Source organism: Haliaeetus leucocephalus, unplaced genomic scaffold (genome assembly GCF_000737465.1).
Source record: "Haliaeetus leucocephalus isolate CR32 unplaced genomic scaffold, Haliaeetus_leucocephalus-4.0 Scaffold395, whole genome shotgun sequence".
Classification (NCBI taxonomy): domain Eukaryota; kingdom Metazoa; phylum Chordata; class Aves; order Accipitriformes; family Accipitridae; genus Haliaeetus; species Haliaeetus leucocephalus.
Genome location: NW_010972831.1, coordinates 3,138,584 through 3,153,161, shown reverse-complemented (window position 1 = coordinate 3,153,161; position 14,578 = coordinate 3,138,584).

Genomic DNA, 14,578 nt, shown 5'->3' with positions numbered 1-14,578 from the left:
TACCGCTGCGGGGAGGGTGAGCCTGCGGGATTCCCAGCTCCCAGGGTGGCTGCCGTGCCACCACCGAGGTGCTCCTGCACCTTCTGGCCTCCTCCTCCCTCGCCTTCAGCCCCAGCTGGATGTCACCACTCGTGTCCTGCCATCCCCTGCCCCAGGCAAAGCCCCCCCTGCCCCCCTCAGCACCGTCCCTTGGGCACGCTGCTCCTGCCAGGAGTTCCCCATCCAATATTCCATCGCTCCTTATTTTCCAGGCACTCCGCTGGCAGGGCTTAGGGCACAGATTAAACCTCTTGGATAAAGATCGGGATGAACAACTCTTCCAGACAGGGACCGCTCACCTGCTGCGGGAGATAGATTGCTCGAGAAACACCTGGGAGGAATAAACTTTGGACTGACGAGGCCCCAGCGGTAGCCTCGGACCCTCTCCTAATGCAAGGGGCTGTTTTCCAACACAGACGTGCAGCAAACTCTCCATCCACCCCCACGCCTCTGCTTTGGCCAGGGCAGGAGAAGACCCACCGCTGTGCGGTGCTTAGGCTGGGAAAGCATCACCTCCTGCAGCAGGAACACACACTATGGGGGCATTTTGCAACTGTCAGAAATAATCCCAAAGCAACACGTGAGAATTTTTTTGCCTCTTCTGCATCCTGCGCAACTGCACATCCACGAACACTCATATACCATGTTCCGTTGATGAATAAAAGGCAGCTCTCCTCGATAGCCAAGTGGCTGGAGGCCCGTGTAACTGTTTCTAAAACTCCAAAGGCCAACTGATGTAATGCATTTTCGTACGGGGACCACAAGAATAGCACAGAGCCCCACTGACTTCAGTAGGGTTCGGCTCTGGTTTGCAGAGCCATGCTACACAGGACCCAAAACAGGACCAAACACCGGTGTCTTCCCCCAAGAAGACAGCTCACGACTGCTGTCACGAGCTAAACGCTACATTTCACTGGTTCAGTCACATCAAGTAAACTCACATGAGGAAACACACAGCCACATGGTTTGCAGAAACCACAAGTCTGTGTTAACCAGAGGCCTCACCTGGCAGTAAATCTCCCCAGAGAAGTCAGGGAGAGGCAGCCGATTTGCCAAAGTCAACAGGAGGCAGCGATGCTCGATCCCCCGCCCCAGCAGCATTTTCCCCTGCAGACTCCATTCTAGGTACAGCCTCCTCCCTTTAAAAGGATCAGTCCTCTTCACACTATTAGCGGGGTGATAACACATAACAACATTAAACAATCAAGTGCTGTTGTGACCCTGCAAGACGGTGCACGGGGCCTGTGTCTGAAAATCCAATTGAAGGAGCATCATTTGAGACCCGGAGCCTGATACTGTGCCCTAAAGTCCGTGGGAACAGGACCGGTCACCTCACACATTCATTCTGCATAAGGTGGATTTCCCACCTGAATCGACTGAGCATCGTCAGTACTTTCCTGAGCAGCAACTGCGTGCGCAATCCTGCCGATACGCACAACCGGGCTGCCTAACGGGAGCTGGCAGACAAGGTGCTTCCAGCCCTGAAATCCTCTGCTTGTCCCTGAGTTTCATCTCGGAGCCTGTTCTTTACGTACATCTGTAAGTCTGTTGTACAGCAAGAAGCCGGCAAGTTCGAGTCAGTTCACCTCTCCAACAAAAATATTAAATAATGGAAAAGAAGCAGAAAGAGAGATGCCTGCCAGGGCTGGGATCCCCTGCTCCCCTCACTCCTGCAGAATTTGAGGCCAGGGGGCCTCCTCCAAAGAGACATCGCCGTACAAATGGAGCATCTCATCCGGGATGAAGGGAAAAGCGCACACCTCACTTATGCCAAGAGCCAAGTTCTTATGCCACCAGCCCAGGAGACCAGTTGCCTGCAGCCTCTCCAGTTATCTTGGCCCATCCAGTCGATGGCCGAGACCCCAAAGGTCATGTGAAGCCTCACCTCTGCTGGGACCTGGCAGCATGGGTCCTGTGCCCATTACAGTCTTTGTGCTGGTCCATGCTGGCTCTGGTAGTGGTTTGCAATGCAGATGCTTGTCCTGCAGGAAAATCAATTTGGATGTGACCGTCCCAGCTGGGCTGGGAGGAGGATGCTCGCTCCGGGTGCGCTGAGCGAACCTGAGAGCCAGAGGCTGCAGGAGCAACACAAGACTCGTTTGCAGCATCCTTGCTCACACCAAGAAGCACCGGTGGGAACTGCTCATCCGTCCAAAAATTGGGATGTACAGCCTGGTCTGAAGAGAGAAGCCACTGGAGCAAATGTACTACATTCAATAGCTCAGGATTGATCTTCAAAGATGGTATCAGGCTAAACATCTTGTTTCTACAGGCACATGGAGAGCCAAATCCAGGCCATCGCTGATCTTTTCCCACTTTAAAAAAGGCTGTTTGTGCCAAGCCCCATGAGATGGGGCAGCTTCGTCAGCACAGGCTGCAGGACTGACCACGCCAGGAAGACGCAGACATCTCTCCACCTCTTCAGGTCCAGCCAGTGGACCATTTCACGTTCGTGGGAGACCACCATACCTGTCCCCCGGGGATTCCAATGGAATGGGCCACATGCTCCCACGTGGACTAAAGCTACAAACCCCCGTCCCTTCACCACCCGCTGCCCCGAAGGAGAGGGGAGCTCAGCCCGCAGGGAGCCCAGCCGGGCAGAGACATGTCCTGGCCGAGGAGGTGGTTTTGTGCAGCAACCATGGCCCGAGTAAATAAATAAAGCCCAACCTTTGCACTTATGACACTGCTGTCAGCAGGGCAGAGAGTTCATTGACTGCTCCTGACCAGGCTTATTTATAGCACACAGGACAAAACCAGAAAAAAAAAAAAAAAAAAAAAAAAAAAATTTACAAGAGCATGGGGTGTACTTGTTACACCAATGCAAAGCAAACACCAAGCGCTACCAAGTCAGAGGTGTTGGATTTACATCATCCCTGTGAGTGGATGCAAAGGCACCGTGACCGCTCAGGGCAGCATGAGAGCAGCCTCCAGGCTCAGCACTGGTGGCTCGATGGTGCAAGACATGCGGATCCCTCGGTAATGCTCCATCCCGGAGCATTATTCACTTCACCCTCAAAAGGGTTTCATCCAGGTACAGCTCCAACCTCATGGCAACGCCCGGCTTTCATGCACACACACCATTTTCCAAACACGCTCAAAACACCTGCCTACAAACCAAGCCCAGCCAGCGCTGAAAAACTTGACCCCAGCACTTGTGTGCTGGGAACCAGGTCTGTCCTGCAGCTCTCTGCAGGCTGGAGCTCTCTCTGCAGCTCTCTGACAGATGAAATGTTCTGCTAAACTCATTAGCGGATCCACAGCCAATATGCATTTTTTCCTTAGTGCAGATGCATGCAAACTGCAAATTAGTAGATGTTTATCTAAGGGAGTTTGCCTTTTTTTTTTTTTTTTTTTTTACACACCATTCATATTATTTATGATATCTAATATTACGGGTGTGTTAGAGAAGTGCACTGCTTTAAAAGGAAATAACTTCAGATCGTGAGACCATGAAAGAAAACAGTTTCTCCTCTCCCACAAAACTCGGATTTAAGAATGTTCTCACTTCTACATCAAAAGGAAACTAAAGCTTTTCAATGCATTATGCAGAAGCCAGGGAACATCCAGACCATGCGAGTCAATAACCTGATGGAATAAGCTGGCGTGCAGGAGTTACAACATCAAATACCTGAAAACAGAGACATCCGCCCTCAGTTCCCTGCCATCCCAGGTGTGGGTACCCACCACCAAACTGCTTTGCACGCATGTACACGTATACATTTGGTTTCAGATTAGTCACAGATAAAACTAACTTCCCGCTTCCAGGAAGGACTGACTGGTTTTACTGGAAGATCACAATCTAGTTACACTTCTGCCTTGCTGGCCCACTTGTGTTGTCCTTTGCAATGTGCTTTTTGAAGTGCTGCAGCTATCCTCCCTATCTGTGTACTCACGGGCTTAGATGGGGAAGATTAATTTTACAGCTTTCCTGAGGTAGAAAACCTGTTTCTGATCCCAGGTTTTGCCCAGGACTCCCATCCTAAAGTGGAAAATCCACTCTGGACAAGTAGGGTCCAATGTGGGATATTCAAAAGAGGGTTATTGCTCAAAACACTTGTAGACCTCCGTAAATGGGTGTTTTGCAAGACGTGCCCACCATCACTTCTGTATTTGAGAGTTCTCATACTCTGCCTGAGACACCCAACCACATGAAACCTTGGAGTTTATGAGTTCTTCCTCACCTGACAGGCCTTGGGGGGCGTTTCTTGGCAGGTCAGCTCTTGGTCTAAACCCCACAGTTACTGTTTCTCTAAGAAACAGAAAAGAAACACCCCCAAATTCAAGGACAGTTGCACTTGGAGCACCCACCACCTCATCGACATCTGTCCCTTCCCCAGACGTTCAAGGAGCTTAAACCAGAGATTGAGTTGGGACCAAGCTCCGCTTCTCATCAAACTCTTGTGCTTTGGAGGGCAGCGTAGGACTTGCTGATTTTTCTTGATAGGGATGGAATGATTAGGATTAATTTTAAATGTCAGCATCAGATTCAGGTTAGCACTACTCACTATGTGGAAAGGACTAAGCTGACTATAAAAGATATTACTTTCAAGGTGGCATTTAAAGGAATCCCAGAGCTAATGCGATTTTTGTCTCTTAAAAAAAACCACAACCCAACCTGCCTTACTGTAAGACACCACCAAATCCAGCAAGAGGAGAGCAGTCAGTCTCAACAGAGAATGCCAAATTGAAAAATATGATTTTAAAGGAACAAAAGGCTATCCATGTCCTAAGCTTGATTCAATTCGGCTTTGACAGGGCACAGCAGTGAGACAGAGTTGAAGAGCCTTGTGAAATGCTGTGAGATGTAATTGCAGATGAACTAAACTCCAGGATAAATGGGGCAATATAATGATGAGAAACATTACATGTAGTGAGAGAAGTTTTTAAGGAGAAATGAAAGGATCTCACGTAGAAGCGCTTATGTTTCCTCCAGGCAATGGATGAAGTCTTCCCATATTCACCTTTGAATTAATTCTCCACAGTTGGCCTAAGCTAGAAAACGCAAGTGGAAAGGATTTAAAAAAAAAAAAAAAAAATAAAAATCCCTGTCTTCATCCCCCAAAGCAAGGGAGAATACAACTTGAGTAGCCAGAGAAATATTGGTGCAAGTATAGAGGGAAGCACCTTCCTCCTGCTCGTCCTTGCAGCTTGAAATCCGTCCTGAGCTCCGGCATCTGTTTTCAGCACAGCCCAGGGGAGATGGTTAGAGAAGGGCCAGAGACGAGGAAAGGAGAGATGCGTTCATCAAGCCTGGGTACTAGGGGGAAAAAAGTTACTGCAAGCAAGAGCACGGAGCTGCCAAAATCCCCAAACCACAATGTGGAAAGCTTTCTTCTTAGTTACTAATTTGCTACACCTTATCACTTTTACTGCACTAGAATAACTGTACCTACACAAGCGTTTTTAGAAGAAAAGAATTAGCATTCAAATCAAACCCTAGACCCCTTCCAAGCAATTCTGCTGTGACAGAAGGAAATTGGGATTTTTCATGCAACACCCTTGGCCAAACCATTTCCCCTCCAGATGCCCCTCGCAAAGCTGGGCTCACTGGGGGGCCGCCAAAATGCGCTGTCACCCCTTTATCCCACCAACAGCCACTGCCTCTCCTCTACCACCCTTGGGAGGCACAAGAAAATGTCCCTCCGGTGCTCGCTCATGGGGCTTTTAACATTAAAAAAAAAAAAAAAATCCAGCAAAGCCTATATTAATCTCCCAGAGAATGCATGGGGGAGGTTGTTGGGGTTTTTGTTGGCTTAGGTTGCAGGGGGGTTGCCACTGGTGAGCATTTAATCATTTAGCCCAATCAGAAGAGTAGAAAAATATTTGTCAGATGCCAGAAGCGTTTCCTTAATAAAAAGGGATGGCCTGTAGAGGTGTTTGCCTGCATTACACCTACAGGTGCGGGGAGGATGGACCCTTCTGCATCAAAACTGACCCCTCTAGAGCAGAGGGGAGCAGGGACAACCCGCCTCCCCCCCACGCTTAGGTATCAAACGTGCATGGGGATCGCTGTCAAGAGACGCTTCTATAACCTCTTATTTTTCCAAATTCAGGTGCTTTCCCCCTCCAGTGCCACCTCTCTCTCCTCACAGATTTCCCATGCAAAATATGTCCAAACTCAAACCCTTAACCCTGAGCAAATATAAAAATACTTAAGCTGCCGGAAGCAATACATCTTCTTTTCACGTGATGGCTTCAGCTCTTTTTCCACTCAACAATCTGGACACTGTGTTTATAAAACCAAAAGACTGTTTACACACTGTCCAAAAGTTGTTTAGCAAGAGGTTAAAGCTGCCAAATATTTTTCTGGAGTCATCTTGAAAACTACCCTTTGCTTTCCCTCCAGCAGGATTAAAAAGCTTGGACAATTTTCTGCACTTTGGTCTGCAGGGAAAATTATTGCCTCGAGATGCTTTAGCAGTAAAAAAGATCAATGAGCGTTTTTATGGAGAATTATCCTTTTGTGCTGTTAGGGAAACAGCCAATTCAAATATGGATTTGGGAGTCAAAACTCTGGGATCGCATTCGTGAATTTTGCCTGAAGAGAGCTTCGTGCCGCAGAGTCGCGTCCCCTCCCGGGCTGCGGTACCCGATCCGTAACGGGATGCGAACACCCACCAGTGCTGGAGGGGTTAATCCATCACCAGCCGAGCGCAGTGCTGAGGTCGGCAGCGATGGAGGGAGCGAAGGGCTGGTTGCTGCCCGGCGGGATGGGTGAATCCCCGGGAAGGGGAAAAGCCCACCCAGGACCAGCCCCACGCTTGGGGAGCGCTTTGCCAGGATCGCAGCCAGCCCTCCCGGCTGCTCCGCACCGTTTCTGCGGCGAGGGAGAAGCGAGCGCAGCTCCCGGTTCGGAGCCAAGAGCCACGAGTCAGTTTGACTCACGCTCCTGATGGTTTCCAAATGTTTCCCAGCATCCAGCCGTGACGTGAAGACAAATGTTTTGGAGGAGCTGACCCCATCCGTCCCTGCCACAGCCCAATTCTACACGCGTTTGCCCTTGGGAAGAGGGGTCATCAGTCATTACTGGAGTTTATCGAGTCCGTTTTGCACATGCCAATGTCACTGGATTAAGCACTCTGGTTGGTTACTCTGTAATTTCTACTCGGGATTAACTCCCATTTGGCAGAGCTGGCCTGGGGCGATGGCCACGCTGCTGCAAGCGCCAGGCTGAAGTGGCTTCTGGGGACGTTGTGGGGCCACGAGGACACAAGCCAAGCTCGCCGGCCCATTTCACACCGTGGGCACTGCCTTTCCAGCCATTACCACCCGTTCCCGATTTGAATTGGTGGCTTCGAAAGGTTTCAAGTATCACGAGCACCAACATCCCCACCATGCGTGCCCCCGGGCTCCTCCGTCCCGACCCTCCTGCTCCCCGTCTCCATCATCTGCTGCTCCAGGACCCCGAGTTCAGCACCCGAGATCAAGTTGCTGCTATTTGGCAGCCTCAGCCTTGTCAAATCTCAGCGCCAGACGCAGGGGAAGAGCGATGCCAGCCCGGTTACCTTTACAAATGTGCACAATAAACTGCCAGCCGAGCTCACGGTGCCTTTTGTTTAGAGGACGAACAAAACAACCTCTATCCACTCAAGCTATTCAGGCTGCGTAGGAGGAGCTGAACTCAGGGGTTGTTTATCAGAAACAAACTGGTGCAAATCCTATTTGTGCAAAGCTGCTTAAACCCTCTTGTTCGGAGTCTTTTCGTTTTGCCCGGTGCAGGGATTGGGCATGTTTGCCGATAAGGGTCAGGGAAAAGCAAGTTTACAGCCCGGGTTTGCCATCAGCCTCGGCACCTGAGGGTTGCGCTTCAAGCAGGCTAGAAATGTGCAGCTCTCCAGGATTAAAATAATAAATAAATGATAATTTCTAGGCTCTGTTACCTGCTGCTCAATGGAGCCTGAAAGGAAAATAAATGCAGAAGGGAGGGGGAGGGCAACAAATAAATCCTCATAATTTCATCTCCCTTTTGGATTACGTACATTCATTGACTGCATGTGTCCTTGGTGAGCTGTGCTGTCATCGTGGGCTTTATCTAGGATGAAGGAACTGTTTTCAGGGCATTCAAAAGAGCCGAAAATTTAGGCTTAAACTCTCAGTTATGAGAGGCAAGCTCCACCATGTGCAGCACAACAACCTAGTCTTAGTTTAATTGCAAAATTAAGTTTTAGCCTCCTCATTTTAACTTTGTTAAAGCTGAAAAGAATTACATTCTATTTAGAGGAAAGAGTGGCATGGCATGTTTCTCCAAGCAGGAATAAGACCCCCAGCATGGACTGCACCAAGACCTGGACCTTCCCAAAGTCCAAAGTGATGCTATGATCCAGCTCGGGCACCGTCTCTATTCATAAAACTGAAAAGACCCTTCTTTTGAGAAGGAATGAGTAAAGGCTTTTGTGTTTGCGGTTCAAATCTCTCAAGCACGGGGTAAAACTGACCTAAATCCAAGACCTCCTGGCCACAGAGAGGCTTAAACCACAGGTTTCTTTCCAACCTGGAGTAAAAAGTTGATATTTCAAAAATAATAAATACAAATCAAAGCTCTCATTCACTTGTGCAAGGAAAACTTTCTGATTTTGGAAACACTAGTTTTCTTATCGATTTACTGTGACAAAGTGACTGGAAGCAAGGCAGGTAGCATCAACGTTACACTGTGTTTCTCTTTAATAATGCATTTCCTTCTGCCTTCGTCCTCTTTCTCTCGGGGACGGTCCCTGGCCCGACTGGGCTCCAGGGACGCACCCAGCACGATGCCTCTTTCCAAGCTGAACTAACAGGGTACCTGCCTGGCAGCACAGGGGTAGACCTTGCTGGGAAGGCTCATCCACGGGATAAAATAGGCAATAAAAAATAACTAGCATCGCACAACGCACCAGCAGCAAGATTCAGTTTTGTTTCATTGAAGTAATCAAACGTTTTCGGGTCATTTGAGCAAAAAATGGTAGTTTGAGTCAGGCTGATTGATCCAGCATGATATACTTGCTCGGCGCTCCCCTGGCAGGAGACACGGCTGCGTGGAACAGAGGATTTTGCCGAGCAATCCAGAGTGCTGGCGGGGTCACAGCCCCCCAGCCCCTCCCGCCATAGAAGGGGAATAGAGCGGCCAAGGGCTTTGTAAAACCAAGCCTGATTTTAGATTATATCAAAAGGATTTATTCAGGCATTAAAATCCCCACGCCCTCTCCGTCTGGTCCCCGAGCACATCTCCAGGTAAGCAGCCCTAATTCCCAGTCAAGTTGCCCAAGACCCCCTATTAGCACAGCAGTGGGTACGGCTCAGATTTTAACCTCGCTGGCGAACGCTCCCCTTCTTCCTCTGGTCACCCCCAAAGGGTCAGAAGTGTTGACAGAACTGAGGATTTTCTCTTTTCCAACCTGGCAGAGAAGCCTAGACCTGGGTGCTCCCTCAGCTCCAGCTCCTAGGTTTGTCCATATCCAATGGCCCCATTCACTGTGGATCAATTAATTAACCAGCACTATACGAGGAGCCGGTAAAGTCTTTTGCATAAAATATTTGTTTCCTGGGAAGAGGGGGAGGGGAGATGCAGCTTAAAACGTTCCTTGGGATGCCTAAATAATCCAGCCCAGATGGAAAATGTGTTCATAAAAGGAAGATGTTAAATACAAAACAACTGTGGGGGAATGCAGAAGGGCAGGAATGGAAAGGAAACAGCCGGGGCAGCGCAATTCACAGCCTTCATGCTGCAGGTGGTACCCAGACCTGTGAAATCCAAAATCTGCTTCTCTCTATTTTTTTTTTTTCAATAGCACAAACAGGATTATTTTTCTCATCATGACAAGCAGAGGTACAACAAGAAAATAACAGCACAAAGCGTTTGATGAAGGTAAACAGAAGGAAAGAAATTGCAGCTTGCTTAAGGAAAAAAGAAAAATGGGGCTAGAGGAAGAGGATGCAGGTGAACAGCCCTCTGCCCTTTGCAGATGGGAGCATCAAAAGTTCAGGGCACTTTAGAAAGAAAAGACAAGCTGCGCAGATGAGCCACAAACCAAAGTTTAGACCTAAAACCTGGGGGAAAATTTAGAAACAGCGTTGAGAAGCGTGTATCTACTTTCCCTTTACTGTAGGGCTGCTTTCATGGCATCACACAGCATCTCAGCGATACCGCATGCAGGAGGAAAGCGGACATGAAAGTGCCATAGGATTAGAAGAACAACATTTTTAAATGCAGTCACTGGCCTTAATCTCGGAGCAATTAAAAGCAATAGCCACCATCACTTAGCAAAATCGACATTAGAAACTATCACAGAAATCAACCACCGATGGATCAGACCTTCATCATGCCTTTGCAGAGACTCAACGCAGAGGCCATCCTCCAAACCCTTATCCAGCGCAGGAGCTCTGCAGAGGCAACACGCTGCCATGCCCAGAGCAGCACTTTTAGGGCTCTCTATCATCAGCACAACGATAACAGCGATCACTTCACAGCTCTTCAACAACCCAGAGCCTCTGCTATTACCAGCTGCCATCAGAGGGTTGAGAGCAGCTGGGTTGCTGAGAAGTTCTTGCCTTGGGACAACCAGTTCAGACACTCCACAATTTACTTTTTTTTTTTTTTTCCGGCATAACGAGCACAAATTAACCCAAAGCCACAAAAAGATTCAGCAAAGAATAGACAAAGCTCGTCCAAGTGCCAGATGGTAGCAGTCCTGACCAAATTCAAAGGCCTCTTCTCTGCTTAGTCTTCTCAGCCCTAATCTAGATAAAAGCCCTCGCTTCTTGAGCAAAGAGCTTATTTTCAGCAGTAAGAAGATGAGGGTGTTAAATCTTGGAGAGCCAGGGGAGTATTGCTATTTAGAGGAAGGGATGAGACTTTCCAAGACCCAACTGTCTCACATCTTGCACTAAATGTTCCCAATCTCACCCTTCTTTTAAGTGGGGGCAAATCAGTTGATGACCTGGGATAGCCCACACCGCTATCAGGAAAGAAGAGCCAAAGCTCTTCAAAGGAACTTCAGTTGGTTGTGACCACGGCTCAAACCCCTAAAATAATAATTTTGCCAATGTGTGTTCACATTTTCAGACATTTTAGACCCAGGTTTGTAAGGTTATACAGGCTCCCAAGTGCTAGAGTAAGCTCACCTGTAAGCAAATCCCTGGGGGAAAGCCAAGCACATGTCTCTTTGGATCACTCTGAAGGCTATTTGCAGGAGATGGAGTCTGCATTTCCATATGGCACCTTCAGAAGGAAACATATGCTTGGACACGTTACCCCAGGGGCACATCTGGCATTGGAAGACCAACCCACAGATGGGCAACAGACACACCAGGTTTCCCTGTGCTGTCGTGTGGGAATGCCCTGGCCATAAATAGGAGGAAAAACTCATGAAAGCACAGGGAGACCTCCACTCTCAGGCACCTTCTAGTCCTTGCTCTTGCTATCAAGACAGCTGTCAACGTAACCGGCTGCATTTCTGCTGCCGAGGACGGGAGCAAAGTCGGCTCTCTGGCAGCTGTAGATAAGTCATGAGTAGGTGGATGCGGTGGGGTGGATCCCAGGGGGCAGGAGGGAAAGTTATGGGCCTGAAAGTCTTAAAAGGCACAAGAAGAAAGAGAAATCGAATCAAAGTTAAATGCTGCAGCTCTCCCTCTGATTTTGGATTCAAGCAGCAGTGCAGAGCAGCGAGTACCAGTAGCGTTAACCCAGAGCACAGCGGGAAGCACTGAGCCCTGCTTTTCTTCCTGGCCATCCCAGGGAAGCTTACAGACCTTGCCACCCCCACAAAATCCTTCCAAAATACAACCTCTCATTTAACAAACATCGATACAGAGGTGCAAGACTGCCACCTGCGACTACAGCAGCCTCACACTGACGCTTTTCCCTGCTGGGAGTATCCATCCTGTCCCAATCCAGGGCTCTTTTCATCTTCTCAACTCTCAGGACAGAGATTTTAACCCTGTTTTGCAGATGAGGACATAAAGCAAGAGGCAGACTGGAGCAGGAGCATGAGGCGGTCTCAGAAACCAAGGTCAGGGTCTCTCTCAGATTCACCTGAGCGTGTATCTTTGCTAGAAGAGTTTGGGTTTGTTGGGTTTTTTTTTTTATTTAAAAACCTAAACTGCAGAGGTACAGCTATGCTTCTTATTCAAGCCTGCTTTCTCTTAACACACCCCTAGCTCTGTAAAGCATTTCCCAACCAGAAACAGCAGCCTTCAATTCTTCATGAACAGCAGTTAGCCTCACCACAATTTTTATTGTGCATCATGAACTTTAATAGAAATACACACAAACCCCAGTCCTTCAGCACCAAGGCATCAAGACGGGCAAGGTTCATACAAGGTGAGAGGTGTTACTGGTTTTTTGACGCAGTTGCAGTGAAGGGTAGTGGTGGGTGAGGGAGAGCCCAAGGGAGCTACTTCCATCCACGGAGTGTGTGGAGCTGCCTGCGACTTAGAAATTATCTTGGTCAGGTCCTACATCCCAGCAGGGTATCCTGACTTGGGTGCTCCATATCAGCATTTGTCAAAGCCATGACAGCCCCCCAAAACACCCCCAAACCCCAGAAAGAAGGCAGTGAACCTGCCCACTGCCATCTGACACGTAGCATTGCCCACCCCATCTCTCCATCCATCCACGCACAGGAGACGACCCCACGCATCAGCAGCCCTCCCCGCTGTTAACAACCCCCCCCCCGGATAAGCAAGGCAAAAAGCCCCAAACACAGACCCCAAACCAATCCAGAGATGTCAAAGAGATTTCTGGCTTAAATGATCTTTCTGGCTCTGCTGAGGGGGTTCTTTGCTAGCAAATACATCAATTACTTTGCTTTCTCTTTACATCAGCCTCGAAAATGCCCCCCCTCCCGTTTACAACCATCAGTGCTGGCACGATGCAGATCCCTGCCTTCCCACATGGGATGGATTAGTGATTCACCCTCCAGTTTCAGAACCTCTGGAAACCCAAGAAATTAAATTAAACTCCTCTAATGCATCCTTGGCATCTTCTCCCAGAAGGTTAACACAAACAAACAAACCCAAACATTCTCATTTGCCAGAAGGAAAAGCAACCTCTACCAATACTCGGCACGGAGAAGCTTGGGCAGTGAGATGGATGGACAGACAGTTCAGTGAAGGGTTTCCCATTGCCAGGAACGGGCTCCCTCACAGGCATGCCGAAGGTTGCAGTCTTACCGGCAGATTTCTGCAACGGCAGAAATCCCAGAGGCTCGTGGCTGAAAGGAGCTACATGTGGGGAAACGAGCAGAACGATGCCCAGAGCACCGTCTCCCTGTGGATGGGAGGGATGTTTCCCAAAATCTCTTGGCAGCAAGGTATCTGGTTTTGCAATCAATGGCATGCTTATAGGCAAAGCTGTGTGGCACGTGAAATAAGGCTGGGAGGAGAAGGCAGCAGCGTTACCAGCATTATTAAGAAGGCGCAGAAGAGACAGACCCCACCGGAGAGACCTCTCCAGCAGGCAGCTGATGGCTCTCCTGGGCTGTCCCATACAGATACAGCAGCTCCTGCAGACATCATGTTTCTGACGACATGAACATCTGCAAGCTGCTCTCAGGAAATTCAGCCAAAAATAGCAGACACGTTGTGCTATCGCTCCTACAGGCCGTGCCTGTAGACAAAGAGAGATGCTCTTTGCTATTGAAGATCCTCTGAGAGACGCTCTCAGTGGAAAACACACTACCATCTTGTCCTAAGCGCGGCAGCAAAGAAAAACCTGGAGGCACGAGCGTGCCCGAGTCTCACCAGCACACGGGGGAAGCAGCAGCTCTCAAGTCACTGAGGTTTTGGACCTGCAGGTCAATGCACATCGTGCACTTACTGCTCAAAGTAGGTTATAAACCAAACATGGAAGGATTCGACGCTACCAGAAGTGTTGGTTTCAGCAAGCTTCTGTTGCCCATCATCTTAAACACCAAACCTGTTCATACGCAGCAGCTCATGCCAGTAAGCAAACCTTCGTCAGACCCGTTCCCGTCCCCGTCAGCCCCCAGAGGCTAACGCTCCCTACACCTGGGTAAAGACCACTTAGCTCTAATCTGATGGTTAAGATATTCACCCAGCAGCCAGATCAGCACAGCACCAGACGGCCTCAAGGGACTTAAGGCTTGTGACAGTTTAGCGGAGATGTCAGCAGCAGATGGCAGGTAATGGGAGAAGCCCCTCGCCCTCGGCAGAAGGGCTGCGAGCACCCTCCCTGCACCTCGTGCTCCTTCTCCCGGGGAGCATCACTGCCTCCTCTCCATCCCATCCCACTTTGGAACGGTAGCCTGGACTTCATTATTGGGCAGCTACAAACTTTAGCTCAAATTTAGCTCTATCTACTGCTGTGATGCCACGAATGACTCCAGGGGAGATCTTGATGCTGAAGTAGCTGGCATATCGACCCGAGGTTGTATTGTTTGGTGCATGCTCACACTTGGCCCTCCAGTTTTCAGCAAATCTGCTCAGATCCCAGTTCTCAACCACAGGGAAGTGCTTCTCTAAGTATTTTGATTTTGTCAGGGTGACCGTTCCAGGGGGCCATTATCTTGCGTATTCAGCTACCCCAGCTGAGCAAAAGCAG